The sequence below is a fragment of the Drosophila navojoa genome, chromosome 3 (assembly GCF_054131105.1).
Source record: "Drosophila navojoa isolate 15081-1374.11 chromosome 3, UAZ_NAV_1.0, whole genome shotgun sequence".
NCBI lineage: Eukaryota > Metazoa > Arthropoda > Insecta > Diptera > Drosophilidae > Drosophila > Drosophila navojoa.
Window position 1 is genome coordinate 4,358,111 of NC_142891.1, and position 18,547 is coordinate 4,376,657.

Genomic DNA, 18,547 nt, shown 5'->3' on the forward strand with positions numbered 1-18,547 from the left:
AAGGCAGGTTTGAGCATTATGATCTAAAATTTATAGAATTTATAAACAGACAGCGCCCAAAAGGGTTAATGATGCGGGCTCCCTTTGGCGGCTAAGACGGCAAGCAAACTAAGTGAGAAACAAAATAGAAAGAGAGAGTGAGTTAGAGTAAAAGAGAGAGCGAATAAGAGAGCAACTAAAGCAATTAAAGTAACTATGTAAGACACGAGATGATTCGAAGATGCAACAAGGCATTAAGGGCATAAATAAGAGACTCAAGTTCAGTCATGCAATCAATAAAAGTGAAAGCTCTCGATACTAACAAAACTAGCAGAAAGTATATAAGAATATAGTAAAATGCAGAGTCCAAGAAAAAAGTATTCTGAAAATATTGATGACTACTATTTGAATTCTTCTCCAGATGACGAAATTGAAACAGGCCAGAAACAGCGAAAGTTACGAAATTTTTTACGCAATGAAAAGGAGAGATAAAGAGAGAAACATAGAGGCGTCTTCTCCCGTCGTCTATAGACAATGAGGAAATCAATTAAAATGGATGCGGAGGACACAAGTGCTGCGAATCCATTCGATTCGATTTGGGCATGTGAAATCACACGGAAATGCAAACAGAACGAAAACTCTGCGACTACGCAAACAGCAGCAGTAGCAGCAGCACGAAGTGGGCGTTAATACGGATGTGGGGGCGTGGCATGTGCTGAAGGATCAGTGCAACGCAGTGCAGACAGTCGAGTGAGCGAACAAGCGAACGCGTGGGCTTGCAAATTAAAACCGCATACGCAGTGGGCGTGGCAAGGCATGGCAATGGCTGATGTTTGCCATGATACGCCTGCATAATTAATTCCCACACACACACACACGCCCACACGCCCACCAAAAGATGGGCACCAAAGGTGAGCCTGGGCGGCAGAGAGATACAGAGGGCCACGGGATGAGTGTGCAAAGCAGGCCTTAAATACAGGTAGCAGTTGCCGCCGTTCAGCTGATATGCCGACAAACGGCAAATGCCGCAGCGCTTAAATTGCAACTCACACGGACACGAATGCATTCACACGCACACGCACGCACACACGCACACATCTACTGGGACCGACAAACAGATACAGAGAGCAATTTACATAAAGCTGCAGCACTTGGCTGGCAACCCTCCAGTCTTTCATCGTCCTCATCCATGCTAAATGCGCTTAATTTCCCGTGCACAACTTTTTGCATACCCTTCAGTAATAGAGGATGTTCAGAGAGTATGAGCTCATTGGATACAGTCGAGAAAAACGTTTAGATTAGTGTATTAAATATACCTTTAATTTATAGTTTAAATAATGACTTTTAAAATGAAAATACACATTTTTTTAAAAATTCATTTATTTTTATATTTTTATATATTATTCATTAATTATTTTTTTTTTTATTTATTTATTTATTTTTTTTTTTTTTTTTCAGGCAATTAGTCTGCCTTTAATATTTAAAAATATATATGAAACAAAATGAATCATTTTAACATTTAATATGGCGAAAACAAATTCCAATGTATATTATAAAAAATATATATATGTATACGTATATATATTTTCAAAGATTTTTTTAAACTTTTCTTTAAAAAAAAATTAATTTAATTGTTGAATTTATTATAAATATTAAATATTAATTTTAGTTGTTTTAATCGTGACCAAGAATTTATTCTGCATCAAATATTTATGAATAAGAAAAAACAGAGCCCAAGTAACCAAGGCGAACAAACAGAACTAGAAAATACAAAGGAAAAAGAAAAGATTATGTGACGGAAAATACTTTGACATGCAAAAAGGAACTTCTACCAGCTAGGAATTCCAATTAGTTTCTTTTGAAGTAAGCCCCCCAAATAAAATTGGGAAAGGTAATTATTTGGCTTCAACTACAGACTCCAGAAAGAGTATTTAATAGTTTGGCTTCATAAGTTGATCAATTTTAATTTCAGATTTATTCCACAATTGCCTTTACAATGTTGCATTTTTACGACTCTCATGTGTGCATGTATATGTATATGTAAGTGTGTGTGTGCTAATTTTTGTTTCTGCTTGCATTTGGTAAGCGAATACTGCAAATATTTATAAAGAATTAAGCATTAACACAATTTAGCCGCGAACAATTTCGCATTTATGCGTTGCCACAGCGAGAAATTTTTAATTGCACGGAAAATCTATGCAAAACGAAACAAAATTAAATGCATTTTCAGCAGTTGCAACCACTTTTCCAATTACCCAATTGGAACGATTACATTTTGGAGCTCTTGCGATACAAATAGCATGCAGAAAATATCTCTGTAATAATCCATTGAAATTCCATGTGCTCAATTGGGCATAGTATATATATAATCTATGATGTCTGAACTTGAATTTGGAAATATATTTATAGAATATTGCAGGTTACAGATCATACATAAATTTTTGCTGTTAAAATAGGGCGAGTTTTTTTTTTAAATACCCGAATTCTAAAAAGTTTGGTTTATGAACTTTTAATGAATGTAACTCCATCTTGGACTACCATTTCCTGCCAGTTTCCGGTTTTAGTCTAACGGTTTGTGTCTCTACTAATTTCTATTGTCTTTGCCAATGAATAAATGCAAACAGTTTGCATACTTTTCAAGGCGTAGCTCTATATATTACAAGCGGCTATTAAATTAACTCGTTGCACGCACGTTCAACATACAAAATCTCACGTTTGTTTTCCTAATGGCAGCGCGTTCGGTCGCTTTCAGCGGCAACAGGACCCCACAGCCGGGAGGAATGTGCGTGGCCGACCTTGAGTCATGTGGAATGTTAAGTGGTTATGCAGTTCGGATCGTGCCGGTTCAGCATTGACCTTTGGACCCACAAGCCAGAGAGACCCCAGTGCCCAGGCACGCAACGCAGATACCGACAGGCGTGGCAGCTGCTCTTCTTCTTCTGCTTTTTAGTTGTTGATGTCGTTATTCTTGTTGTTTTTGCTGCTTTTGCTGCTGCTGCTTCTGCTGAATGTGAAAATATTCGCAGCATTCATAAAAGTGCGCGATTATCCTCGCCGACGCATCGGAATGGGCTTTGGGCCAAAGAACCCAAAGCGGGGCTGCCTCTCAGCGCGCGTGTGTGTGCCATTGATATATGATATGGTTGCGCCGGCTTCTGCTCCCGCCCACGTGCCCCCCTTTTCTGCCCAGAAGCCAAACGAGGCGGCGCGTGAAGAAAAAGCTAATAAAAAATATTTATACATGCGCGCTTTTTGTTCGCCAGCGTGTAAGATACAAATGTATCTTGATGTGAATCACAAGAGATGAGGGGCAGGGGAGCCAGAGCCAACAACAAGGTGTAGAGTCTGACTGAATCAAGTCTCTGCTATGGAGGAAGTCGTATCAAAAGGGCATTGTAAAAAGAATTGAATTAAATGGGAAATGCTCTCAGACTCGATTAGATGATATTTTTCAACGAAAGATTAGAGAGAAGAAAGAAGGTATAGGACTATATACAGATATTATCTGAAGAGCAATTAAAGAAAACAATAAAAAATTACAAGTGTTATTTTCCACCAAGTTAATAAACGTAGTCAAAAATGTTGATTAACACTTAATTGACAAAAGTCGGTTATCGCTTTATTAGTTAACCTAATTATGTTAATGTACTGTAAACTAACTTTGCAGTAACAATAATACTTAACAATATAAGTTTTTCACCCTACAGCTTATTTCCTCACGCCTGATACTTCCCCAAAACTTCTCTTAAAGTTTCAGAGGTACCAGGCGAACGGTAATGGTAATGATGGAGTGAAAAATCTTTGTTTACAGCTAAAGACATGATCATGTAAACGATACAGGTAGTGAACAGGATCCTGCTAACAATTGTTAGTTAACCAAATACTGTTAATAATTATGTTAGTTAACATAATTATGTTAATAAACACAGTTTTATTAACAATTATGGGTATTAACTTAACTCTGACACCAAGTGTGCTATTTAAAATAATTATGTTAGCGCGATGTTACTTACTGTTAATTTTCTGCCACATTTTACCTGCCACCTGCCCTGTTTTATCGGCCACAACAGCCGATAGTGAAAATGCTAAACGGCTGGTGAATTTAACATTAAAATAGTTAGGATACTAATATATGGTTAAGGATTGAGCACAATGATTGCAAAAAGGTAATAAAGGTAAGTCCATTGCCAGTGAATGCAGGTAAATACAAACATTTATCTAACATTAAACGATTTAACACCCCGTAGCAATTCAATGTTAACTAAACATACCATTGAACAATCAATTCCCATTCATCTTTAATCCCCATAACAGTTCTGCCTGATCTCCCATCCAATTGCCGAATAGTTTTCACAGCTTAACGGCAAACCAATAATAAGTTTAACGATCTCATCAGCATCAAATGATCAGCCTGGCCACTAAAAACTGAAAACTGTGCCATATTCACATAAATATAACGCTTAAGTGAGACCCGTTTAATTTTGTTTTTCTTTTTTGCTGCTCTATGCTGAGCTACATTTAACCCACATTCGGGGGTTAACCGTAACGGGCAGACATAAAAAATCCTTTTGGCTCACAATGCGTACCCAAACGATTCAGCTATTGGGATGTGCTAAAAGCAACGAGCAGGCAAACGAGCCACAACCAACCCAAAACAGCAGCCACCAACAGCTACAACAACAACAAGACTAAGCACAGCAATCGACAACAGCAACATCGAACTGAGCAACAACAGTTGCTGCTGTAAAGCGTGTGCTAATCTTATTTTTATGGTCTCGACGGACTTGGACTTGTTTTTCGTGGCTCACATCGAATGGCAGCAAGTGCGTAAATGCTCTTACTACGTGTGTGTGTGTGTGTAAGTATGTGTGAGTGTGTGTGTGTGTGTGTGTGTGGCTGCATCGGAGCCAAGTTAAGTTATTGGCCAAGTTGTTGTTGCCGCTCGCTTGTTTGCATATTAGTCACAAAGCACGCAAAAAATAAGAGAGACAGCAACAAGAAGAAGAAGACAAGCACTGAATGCTGTAAGCGCGTGCAGATGACGCATAGAGATACCCTGTAAATATATTGTGATTTTTAGTATTTTGTTAAAATATTACAATACTAACTCTTATCGGAATAAACATATTTTATAATGAGTAAGCACAATAATTATAAACTTAAAATGACCAAAGAAAAGCTAGTAGAATGAATAACAAATTATATAAATGAATAACTTAAGTCAATGGAACGTAAGATAAAATAAATATTAAATTCATTGAAGTCAATAATAAATATATCTAAAACAAACAAAAATTTATTAACTCTCTTAACTTAACTCTTTATCTCTTTTCTCTTTCTCTTATTAAAGAATACCAAAATTTAGTCAAGAGCAGATCAAAACACGACCAAAACGTATATCTGCGAACAAAACACCCTTTCACCAGCACATCAGGCAATGCGTACAGGGTATGATGATGATATCGCCTCGCTTTATCGCTGGGGGCACACCGAGAGAGCGAGAGAGAGAGAGGTGTACAGAACAACACTAAATTGAGTATTAAACCAAAAGAAATGATGTCGAGGCTGCACATCTGAGGCTATTAGAATTAATCAAAAGGATTTGTTAGCGCTTTGCGACCGCAGGCGTTACGCATTAGATAGAAGGAGTGTGCAGCCGAAAGACTAACACGAAAGTGTGGGCAGCGTTGTAGGTAGTTTCAGCTGAACAACTGAAGATGGGCTGCCCTGGCCTGGCCGGGCCTAGCCAACACCAGAACCAGATACCGTGTCTAGCTTTCGCATTTTGCGGTTAGTTTTGGCTATAAATTCATGCTGGCTTATTGATATTTATTATTAGCCCCGGAAGTTGTGCTCATGTTAGTCCATATATCGTTACGATAATGTTCCCAGCGAGGGAATACATTAGGGTATCGTAGCTGAGGCGCCGTCGAAAGTCTTTCCCACTGAGCATGCTTAGGCGGAGTCCTGCTGCCTGCTTTCTAATTGATTGTATTTGCTGAGAGTTAACTCTGGGTGTTCCAACTAAATGGGTCAATTGTATGACAACGGCTGGGCAATTCGGTTTGCTAAACCTAATTGTTACAAATCGTGGGCAGAAACTGAAAGAGGAAGAAAATCATAATAGAAAATAGAAAATAGTTAAACCAAATATGGATTCTAGAGTTGGAAAGGAAATGAACAATATTTATCGATTGCTACTGATTAAATAAAATAGAAATAAATCAGATAGACATAAAGTGCGATTAAGATAGATCGATTGGGTAGTCATACTGAAAAATTCTCCAAAAGCATGATTCAAAATAATATTAATACAATTTTCAGTACCACCAACGTTGATCGATTACTCATATATTCGATTCTTGCATTTACGATCTACATATATAAATGTTTCTTTAGCTGCACAGATCATATATTGGGTCACTGTGCAGACATGAAATATCAAAAAGTTATGGCCAGGCAAAGGTCTTGACCGACGTCTGGCTCTTAAAACATAAGTCTGGTAACCGCAATACCCCCGCTCGATTCCCACCTGTCATTCATTTGCCAAAAGCTAACTATAAAATACGAAAAAATATCAAATTATATATGCAAAAAGCCGAATTTCAATTTCGCATTCGATTTTTCAACGAGTTTCTTTGCAGCCTTTCAATTTCAAATGCGATAAACGACAACAACAACAACAACTACTACTACTGGCTGTCACTACAAACGCAAAAGATTGCATCAGGCCCCCAGAGCGAGATGGGCGAGAGAGTGAGACAGAGGAAGAGAGACTAGCGGGTTAGGGGTATTCTGTATTCATATTCAAGACCAAATCGATTTCGACTGCGATCGACGATCGACGACTCTGGCTTCTTTGGCCTTTGGGGTTTTGGGGCTGTACCCTGATTTCACATTGTTGTTGTTGGTACTGTTGTAGTGGCAATTAAATTGCGAAATAATCATTTTTATAGCCCGCCTGGCAGTAAGATGAACCCCAAAAACACCCGCGAAATGAAATGAAAATCAATTGGCGTGGGCTTTTCAATACACTAGCCTAACGGGTTGCTCAATTATATAAATCAATATGTTTTCCATGTATATAATATTTAAAGATTACAGATCAGCTGAATGTAGATTACAGTAATATTTATAATTGGAAAGAAATTTTTAATTTATGGTAGTTTGATTGAGGATTAATCTTCAGATTTAAATATTTTATAACAATTTAAGGATCATTGTATTCTTATAACATTTTTTTATAAATATTAAAATCAAAATTTCTTAAAAATAATTTTTGATTGATTTATTTTTTTATTTGTCGCGTTTATTTTTTGTTTTTATTTTTTAAATAAAAAAAAATTGTTACTCACTATTATTACTTTCCTATTATCTACTTATATTATATGATATATAATATTTTTACCAATTTTTTTTTAATTTATGATAAATATATGAACTTAGCGCATTCCATATTCGCTGTGTCTAAAAATAACCTGCACTCTTATGTTTATTTATTTATAAGATTTTCGTTTTTATAGAGGACAGCTTGTTAATTTGGCGTTTATCCAACTTGCCCGCCGACTGTCTGGGCGTGGACAGGTCGGCAATAATTGGCAATTGGCAATTGGCAGTTGGCAATTGGCTTTCCCATAAGGCGAGACGTTCATTGACCCACCAACCCAGCAACTGAGTGGGTGTTAGCTCTTCCCCCTCTCTCTCTCTCTCGCTCTCCCGTCTCCTCCTAAGCCAGCTAAGAAACTTTCGCAGAATGCGCTTCACGTGTGCCCATGAAAAGTAAAATGGGGCGAAAGGTTGTTAAATGATTAAGAGGCGTTGCATTAGTTGCCAAACCCTGCCTCTCCCCTCTCTCCCACCGCTATCTCTCACTCTCTCTCTCTCCTCTTTTAGTTGCTGTCTGGATGCATTAGAAAGTTCGTGGGAAGTCTTTCGAGTTGTTGCAGCCAGAGCAGGAGGAGAAGGTGCAAAGCAGTCAAAAGTTTTAACATACAGCAAATGCTTTTCATAAAGGAAGCGAGTCGCTGCAACAACTTGAGAGGTGGTAATGAAATGTGCTAATATCAGCTAGAAAGAGTCCACATCCACATGTGACTGAGTTTTATGTTAATTGAGGCAGTGCGTCAATGGCATTCGCTGCTCCAGTGCTCCGACTGCGACTCAAACTTTGTGCTATGTGTCAACTGTGTAAGAGCGAGCCCTGGCAAAGGTGTCGAGTCTCCTCTCCCTGACTGAGCGGAGTGTGTGGGCCGACCTTTATGTGCCACATGCTGAGACTTATGCGAGAGGCTGGGCCCCACAAAAACTATTAAAGTTTCGCAAGTGAAAATCAAGAAAAGTTTCATCAGGAAGCGTGGAGCGCCATTAAACTGGATTGCTCCATCAACTTCGTCCATTCCGTTTGGTCACAGTGGCTTCATTCAATTTGAATACTGGCAAAATAATTTAATTACGAACTTAAAAACAACTCTTGAGTACATTTTAAGACATTGAATTGTATAAATGTTTCACTTTGAAATAATATTTATTATATAAAAATAAACTACATAAACACTAATATCTTGATATTTTTTAAGGAAACGCCTAACCCAAAAAGGTACAGTTAGGTAGAATATAAATTAGGCCTCATTAAGCTATGCAATCATCAGAACATATATAGCTTTGAATTTTATTAAATATAATAAGAAATATAAATTTAATTGAAAATGTAATTTTTTTATATATTTACTTATATTGCTTCTTAACTCTACACAATTATTTTATAAAATTTACTTTGATGTGTAATGCAAAAGTATTTCCCACGAATTAAATTTGTTCCCATTTAAAAGAGAAAAAAAATACGAAAAATAATTTAAAAAAATATTGTTTATTGTTAAATCATTCTCGCCATAATTTAATTTCGTCTGTAATATTTTTAACCAAAAACCAATTTCGATGGCTAGCCAAAATATAATTACACCGAAAATAGGAATACAAAATAAGCGATGAATGCCAACTGCTCTGAGAAATGGGCCATAACGCATTGAATTGCCCAACACTGTTTTCCACGCATGAACAGTCAACGAGCAAACAGTCAGCCTACAGCAAATACTCGCTATGAAGCACATATGTATATATATAACATATATGCAATTACAGTTAGCTACAAATTGGGGCTCGTCGTATGCATAAAACATAAAACAAAACTGTGCTAATAATATTTCAAAAATGTTTTGTGCTTTTATTTTGATATATTTTGTTGTTTGTGTAGATTTTTGTGGTGGGCGCCGATTTGGCGACAGAGTCACAGGCCGCATGAGGCAGCTGCAACAAGTGCGACAATTTCGATGATTAATGGGCGCTATTTTTGGCCGGGCCCAACTAGAGAGCAGAGCGAGCAGAGCAGTGGGTCGGGCAGCTGACACAGGAGCACGCCAAACGGTAGTCTACAATTTGAATAAAGAAAATAAAATAAGAACAAAGTGGGTCACTCTATCCGCAGGGATCTTGAATCTTTAACTTCTGTTGCTGCCGCTGTTGCTGCCGACAGTTCAAAGTTCTGGCACGACCCGGATACACGGCCAGACAAATAGAAAAATGTGAGGGCAAAGCAATCCAAACCCAAATCCAAGCCCGAGCCCAGAGTCAAACACGAATGCGATGCCATCAAAGGCGCGCCCTTGTCCGCTCGGCTGTCTGCAGAGCTCGTCTGTGTGGCTGCGCTTGCCTTTGAGCAGCTCTCTGTGATCTCTGCCTGTTAGAGATGAGCGCGTGAGTGCATGTGCAATCAAGCGAAGCACGAATGAGATTCGAAAGAAAATAAAGTTCTTTTTTCCTTACACTTCTCTTCTGTTCCTCTGTACAATTCCCTTGCTCTGCACATTCACTCAATATATCGCTCAACTATCGCTGATCGCTCTGTCTGCCATCTCTAAGATCGTATCTCTCGCACTCTGTGTGCATTGTGTGCACAATGTTTATAGTTGTTGCTCCGTCGTGTCTGTGATTATTTGGCAAACAAGTCTGTCGGTCTGTCCGGCTGTCGGGCTGTCGGACTGTAGGGCTGCAAGGGCTCCGACAACGTGTAGCTGGGCACAATAACAATTATCTTTTATCAGCGCAACGCCTCAAGTTAGGCAGCGCTTTTTGTCGGTCTCCGCTTATCGCTGAAGCGCAATTCCCCCCACTGCTCAAAGGGGAGTTCAAGTTCAACATGGAGCTGTGTGGGGTCCAGCTGTTGTCGTTCGACTACAGTGATCACACGATAGTGACCACTTACTGAAACTGCTCTTATGTAGAGTGCATAGAATAAAGATATATTGTAGTTGATGTTGCTCTGAATCAATTATATAGATATACGTGAGCTATCACTGTCAAAGAAAGGCAATCTCTTTCATAACTTTCTTCTTAGCAGATGCCCACTGTAACTATTTTAAATGCATGCTCTGTCATCTAGCTTAAATTATTTTCTCCTCATAGAAGTCGTTAGCTAGTTGTTCATGTGTGTGTGTGTGTCGATAAGCACGTGTCCAAGTGCCACCGGTAACCAGCCAGACTGGTTCACTGTGGAACTAGTTCCAGTTTCGTTAACCACAAAAACCAAAGGCGAGGCCGCACTCTGATTGATTAAACACAAACACAAATACAAACACAAGCAAAACACTTGACAGCCGATGCAGTCAGCTAGCCGCATCCTATGGCTCTCACCTTCCTCACTCAATTGCTCAGATTTGTATGCCGCCCAAATTGTGTGCCGCCCACCGCTGCTGGATTAGCCAATTTTGTGTGTCAAAAAGCCCAAAAAAAAAATCCACATGGAAAATTGTTTACGTCTCGATTGGTTTTGTTTCATTTTGGCGTTGCTTCCTAATTGCCTGGGGGCCTAATGGGTATTATTACCGGTTGACCTTAGCGCCTCACATTTGGTTGCCTCATCTGCATAGAGGTATGCAGTTGCATGGGCGTGGGCACTGGGGGCAGCCAGCTGGGGGCATCGATTATGAAATACGCTGTTTGCATGTTTTGCACATAAATTTCTGCGACTTTGACTGTGCCAAATGTTTCAATGGTTATTTTTTGTTTATTTATTTATTTTTTTAGATTACTTATTGTTGTTGTTGATGCTGTTGTTGGTGCCCAAAGCGTCGCGTGTCTGCCAAAACGAGAGGAAAAATTAGACAGTGTCTGCAGGCCCGGCTAAAATATGACTTTTATGCAAATTGCTTTGTAAATTTGCCGAGCTGCAATCGGTTTACGGGGCTTTCCTGATAATCTCCGTTGCCCCGTTCCTCTCCAACTCCCCTACTCCCTGTCTCTGTCTAGCCAATTTGTGCATGAGATTTGTCTTTTTGTCTATTTGGCATTTACTTCTTGAGCTATTAGCCAAATGGGCGTTACTCTTATGCATGCGGCCTGTTGTCGGAAGTGTGAAGCATTCAATGACACTTGACAAGCATTATACAAACAAGCATACACACACACACACACACACACAAGTACATATAGAGTGGTGCCCTTAGTCTTGGTACTCGAATCAACAACTAATCTCGAGTGGTGTCAATATTTTTGTTGATTTAGAAAATTATTTGTATTCATTCTCTTTCTTATCTGCCAATGTTTGCCCAGCTACAGGTAAATTCTTTAAGTTCTCTTTGTCCACCTTTTATACCCTGTTAATACATACAGTATATGAATGAATACATATTATAGGATGTTAAGGCGCTGTAACAGATATCAAATCTATATTTGAGTAGACCCATCTAGATGGAATATGAAAATGTCAATATTTCGCTATCCCCCTCCTCTCTCTCTCTCTTTCCTTCCCCCTCACTCTTTATACTATTACTCTACTAGCTATAATAGATTACACTCCATCGAATCATTAATAGAAATTACTTTGCAAAAATTTAAAATAAGATTATTATGAGTCAATTATACTATATACATAGTTGAAATACACTCGCCGACGGCATATGAACTTTGCCTAAAAGATATAACGATACCAAAGGTTAGTTTAATGCATCACATGAAGCAGGCTTGATATTATAGAAATGGGTTCTCTAACTAGAACAACGATAGAATGTATATATATACATATATATATTTATTGCAATCAAAGGCAAACCGAATGCCGACAAACCGACAATAACCGATTACTAAATGAAAAATAGAATGTTATGATGTCATAACTGTATATAATGAAAAAAAAAAAACATATTGGAATAAAAAAGAATATTTTCTTGAATTAAAGAAATTCTTCATAATTGGCCCAGTTGGCTCCATTAAATTATATATTCCGATTAGCTGAAAGAGAACTATTTTCTCATTTATCATGATGAGTCGTCAGCACCCAGCGCACAGTGGGCTGCACACTGGGCCATTTATGACACATTTGTGTCAATGTGGTTGCCAAATTGCGCAACTTTGATCATAAAACAAATTAACACTTGCACTGGCGCTGCCAAAACGAATTATAAGCACATCCACATATATATATATATATATATGTATATAATACAGTAAATAAATGCCAATTTATTTCATTTGATTTCATTTCTAAAGCATTTGCATTGCGTTTCATTTGGTGGCCCACGCAAAACCGCTAAAAGTGGCCAAAAATTGGCGCAGACACTAAATAGACGACATTAAGTCTCCAAATGCAAGCCCCCATTGCCGCCTCTCGCCTCTTTATACATGTACATATATATGTATGCCACGCCTCGTCCGCCCACTCTTCCCCCCGCTTTGCAATGTTGGCAACTTGTTACGCAGACCCAATTTGAATGAACGGCCGAGGTTCGCAGCCCAGTCCGGCCCCGTCATGCATCATCATTAACAATCGTTGTCGTTGTTTGTGTTTTGTTGTCGCCAATGTTGTCTCCGATGTTGTCTTTAATGTTGCGGTCGCCGCCATGTCTATGTCTCTGTTTTTTGCATCGAGCTTGCCAAAAAAAAGAAAAACTATTTATTTACAGGCATTACTCTAGAGCATTTCATTGGGGTATGATAAATTTTTTATGGAGTTTAATTTGTGATAAGCTTCTATAAAAACTTCAATGTTATTTCCTCATCCCGTTCCCACACATATCTACTGTCAGCCTCTATTTTACTCACTATTCACTTTTCACTACATTTTCAATGTCTCTTCTAGGATAATTAAAATTCTATCTCAGACTCTCTTTCATTCTCTATATTTATCTATTCTATTCTTTCTGTTTTTCTCTCGATCTTTATCAGGATTTGTATATGTATATATAAGACTTTAATTTTCTCTCTGTCTTTCTCAAATACATACATATTTAATCTCTTTCTTTCTCTTCTAGTTTAGTAACTCTCCTTGAGCGGAAAATATATACTTAAGTAAATCTCTTTTTCTGTCATTATATACATATATTAACCTCTCTGTCTCTGCATCTCTCTCAAACTCTCATAACATATTCTGATCTCATTTTATCTTTATCAATCTAATGAGTTAATTCTTTATGTCTAGAAATATTTCTCTCTGCTTTACATTACATCTACCATAATATTTTCGTTTGACTTTTCTTTGTTTTTACAATCAAATAAAATTTCCCCATAAAAAAGCTGAATATAGCCTTTGTGTCATATATTCCATAATATAATACTTTATCATTCAGATCTTAACAAAAAGCCCATGAACAAAGCGGATATTAATAAATTTCAATGAATTTTACATATTTTAAATGTTTTCATTTTTCCGTTTTCAGTTTCAACTGCTCCACGTTCAAGTAATATCCATAAATATATTTTAGAGTATTTTAGTTTCGATTTGTTACAATTTTCGCATTTGCATTTTGTTTACTTTTGCTAGCAGCTTTTTAGACTTTTTTTATTTTTCGCATTGGCCGTTCGTCTATTTCGAGCAAAAAATTTCTTGGCAACGTTTGTTGGGCTGGTTTCTTTTCTTTTCTGTGGCCCAGCTGTTAGCCGGCTGTCGGCTATATATTTGTTTTACTCCGTACGCTCCGACTACGAATCTGAATCTGAATTGAGTTTTACCTTTGGCTGCGCAGCAATTTGTCTAGCGTCTGGGCTAATAAATTTGCTCCTGCTCAACGGAACGAGACCCGATCAATTTGTCGATAGAGAATATTAAGGCCTGATTGCATGATTGCATGGTTTTTCGCATTCGAGTTGAATTTGAGTTGGGGAAAAGTGAAAAGCGCGTCTCGCGTCTGGCGTCTGCCGTCTGACAAAGTGCAAATCATGGTGCCCACAATTTTCACACGTCTGAAAAGAAATGGATCCAATGCATCTATGACAGACTTAGTTTGTGTAAACAAATACATGACCCGCAGCTAATGCGGGGGCAGGCACCGCGACAGGGGCTGAGGCAGGGGCAGATGCAAAGGGGGGCAGCGATAGCGACACTTCCACTTTCACTAATTGACAATTCTGTAGCTCAATCGGAAAAACAAAAACCGCAGACAAACAGCTTGGAACGTGCTTTCAATGGAACAACACGCACTACAAATGCAAACATAGATATATAGATAAAAGAGAGCAATAGAAAGACAGACGAGAGCGAGAGAGAGAGAGAGAGAGAGAGAGCTGCACTTGACGCCCCCACAAAAACAAAACTGGGTTAAGCGTCAGCCTTATCGATATGTGTATGTCGTTTAAGAGATTACAAATAAACAAATCGAGAGTAGAGTGATCAATGAAGCCATGAGTAAAGTAGTGCTAACTCGTATACAGAAATGAAACTAATGAAAAATAAATGAAAAATAAAAATATCTTTTAGAGAATAACTCTGTTTTATTAGAAGAATTTTCAGAGTATTTTATTTTAGTTCCCTCTATAAGTTCTGTTTTATATTATAGAATATATAAGTGATGTATTTTTGTAGCTCATTTATTAATTGGGGTATATACAAGTTTTTATTGAACGAATTCTTAGAACTCCTCAGATCTCAATACTCTAGATTCCTGTTTTCCCACGCAATTTAGTTGCAATTGGAGCCCGGCCTGTGATTGAGCGTACGACAAGTTCACTTAGACACAGAGTGGAGGAACATTTCACTGAAATATACACATATGTATGTATGTATGTACATATCACACACACACGGCCATCCAAGAGCAATCTGTCGATTGATCGAGCCGGGATCAATGCCAAAGCTGGTGCTGAACCTGATGCTATAGCTGATGCTGTTTCGGCTGATGCTGTCGCTGATGCATGCGTGACTAATGCATAAGAGCATGTCAAACAATTAGGGGAAACTCATTAATCAAAATGTAATTCGGAGATCGTACAAAACGCCCAATAAACATACGCGATACGAGCTGTCAAAAGGAAAAAACTTCGAATTAAATATCGTAAAAATGAGTGGAGAAACAAACAACAAAAATTTCAATAAAAAGTATATAAAAACATGCCAACAATCATAATAAAAAGAGCAGTAGACTATTTCAAAAACGATATACTGGAGCTATTCTGAAAAGATTGAGCTGTTGCACAGCCGAGGAAGTGAAGAGGTACGACGCGTCGTGCAAGCTAAGTTATTGGCGACGCATGCAAAATTTCCGAGTGTGGGCGTTGCTACCTATGGTGAACAATAGAGGAGCAGGAATGGGGAGAGTTATGTCATATTGTTCGCTACATTTGTTGTCTATTCAAAAACACTCAAGAGGCGGAGAGCCGAAAAAGAAATACCCTTGCCTACAAGGAGGCACATTACATATACGACTCTTATACTAAATTTTAACTACACCACTACTATACTACTACTAACTACTACTCTGCTATTACTAAAATAGTGACCGACTAGTAATAACAGTTAGTGCTATACAGCTACTTTGCGAATATTCTGCTGCTACTCGTTTACTACTCTGTCTCTACTCTGCCCCTACTCTGCTACTACTCTCTTACTATTATGCCTCTAATCTGCCCCTATTCTGTCCTTACTCTACCCTACTACTCTGCCCTGACTCTGCCTCAACTCTGCCTCTACCCTGCTACTACTCTGGTACTACTATTCCATTACACTACCTCTACCCAGCTACTACTCCGCCTCGACTCTGGTACAACTTTACTATAGTACGAGGCTGTTATTAGCAGTAGTAGTGCACTGCCGCTACTCCGCTATATTACTACTCCAAGTTACTGTTACTAAGCTACAAAAAGATTTTACTACCACTCCACTACTGCCCTGAGTTCCTACTAATACTCCACAACTAAGTTTCTACTACTACTACCTTACTACCACTACTCCTCTCCTACCAATCCATTTACTTAAGCGTTACACATACGCCAACAAAATCGATATACCTGATGCAAACTTGCGCAAAAGCTGAGCAGACTGAACGCATTTTTTGTTGATTGCCTTTGGCTTGACGCAAATGTGACGCCCACAAAAAATAGGGAGGCAGGGTAAGACTAGGGGAAGGCGAACGGGGTGCACTCAATGTGGCGCAACAAAGTGTCAGAATTTTGTGGCTTGGATAATTTTGCGAGAAAAGGGTTTCCAGACAGATTGACTGGTAGCGTTGAAAGCTGTTGTCCATCAGCTTCCACTGAGCAAAGCTGCAGAGCTGAAAGACATACACCCATACATACACACACATACACACTCAAAGAGAGACTCGCTGATCGGGTGCCTCACAGCCACTTGACAAGATCATTAATAAGATTTATGCGCTATTAGCCAAAGCAGCCAAAGGCCATAAATAAAATACGAGCAGAACTCTTGGCGAAGAGATCTGCCGCCGCTGCCCGCTGCTGAATGAGGCGACAACAAACCCGTTGACAGATGCACGCCCCACTAACTGGCACCCATCTGGTCGCAGCCGACTCCATCAGCTACAACAACAGCAACAGCAACACACTGAGCCAAACCAATGGCACCTAATATGCAGAGAAGCTACGCCAGGGCCATGCTCAATATGAAGCAACAAACTCGAAGTAAAGTTGACAACTGATACATCATTTATATATCTATAGAGTCAAAAGAATATCCTATTAGCATTATCATTGTCATTATCATCCTGCTTTCAATTCGCACTCCACCTTTATTTCTTACTCTCACTCTCATTTTCGTTATCATCATCATTATAATTCTCATTCTTATTCTTGCTCTCATTCTCGATTTAATTATAATTAATTATTCTCACAATTATTATTATATTATAGTATGAGATTATGGTATATAAGCCTATGCAATCATCTAAAAAATTTTGTCCGTGCATAATTACAAATATAGATATATCATAAATATTTGTATGTATGCATATATGTGTATGTGTATGTATGTGTGTAGCAAATCCGCCAGCTTATCTCTTATATTTGTAATTAGCCTTTAAGTGGGAATTTAATAGGCCCAGAATCTCAGATATAGCTGCGTAATTACATACATATATCTCAGTATTTACTTATTTATATATAATTGACACTTGCTATTTATATAATTGATAAGTGAAAATATTTCTAGCTGTATTTGCAGTTTCAGCAACTGACTAAGCTGAAGATGATCATTAATAAGCCTTGTATTTATCAATGTCAATTATATGATAGTATATTAAAATTAATGGACTCCCCGAGTTTAGTATAGATCAGAAACAGAGGAGGGGAGCAGAGCAGCGAGACAACGAAGGCTGCTCACTAAACTAGCTGATATCTAATTGCTAATGTTGTTGTTGTGGTTGTTGTTGTAGTCTAGCCCACATCAGCTTATCAGCACAAATATGAAGCAGTTGTGCGTGTGTCTCTCTGTCTGTCTCTCTGTCTGTCTGCATATTTGCATAGCAAAATGCTTGGAAGGCGCCCAAATAAATCACTTTAATTGTCGCCTTTAGATAAAGATTGTTGCGTGCACTTTTATTAGGTGAACTCGCAGAGCTCGACAGAGGCAGAGAGAGAGAGAGAGAGAGAGAGAGAGAGAGAGAGAGGGAGGGGAAGCGAGGCAGATGGCTACTGAGATGAGATCAGCATATCAATAATAACTATACATAAAGTTGAAACGCTGCGAGTCATACAGAGCCCAACGTTTGAGCGTCGCTTCTGCATTTGCATTCAAGGAAAAGAAGCAATAAAAACATTACCAAAGCCGAGCCGCAAATTAAACTGATCAAATGAATCATGCTCAGAGCGACTGACGGAGTGGAGCTACAAGTGTGTGTTATACATTCCAGAGACAGTCAAATCCAACAGCCAAAAAGACTTAAGCGGCCAAGTCCTGTTCCATTGAAAAGCAGCAAATTTTTAATAAGTTCATAAGCAGAGAGAGACCGAGAGAGAGAGCGAGCAGTCAAACACAAACAGAGTCATTAACGATGAATCACGCACTCCAAATGAGAAAGAGAGAGCGACAAAGAGCGAGGGAGATCCGCGTCCTCCGATGCACTCGATATCCACTCTCAGCGGCGCCGTACATATGCACAAGCATGCTTGCGCTTACACACATACACACATCGCGCTGATCGAAGAGAGCCACAGCCAGAGACAAAGCGAAAGAGAGAGAAAGAGCTTTTCAAACGCGATTGCGGCTGCTGCTGCTGCTGCTCTTGCTGTTGCGACGGCTGCTGCTGCCGCCCTCAGATACAACAGAACCGGCGGCGCGTTCACATCGCAG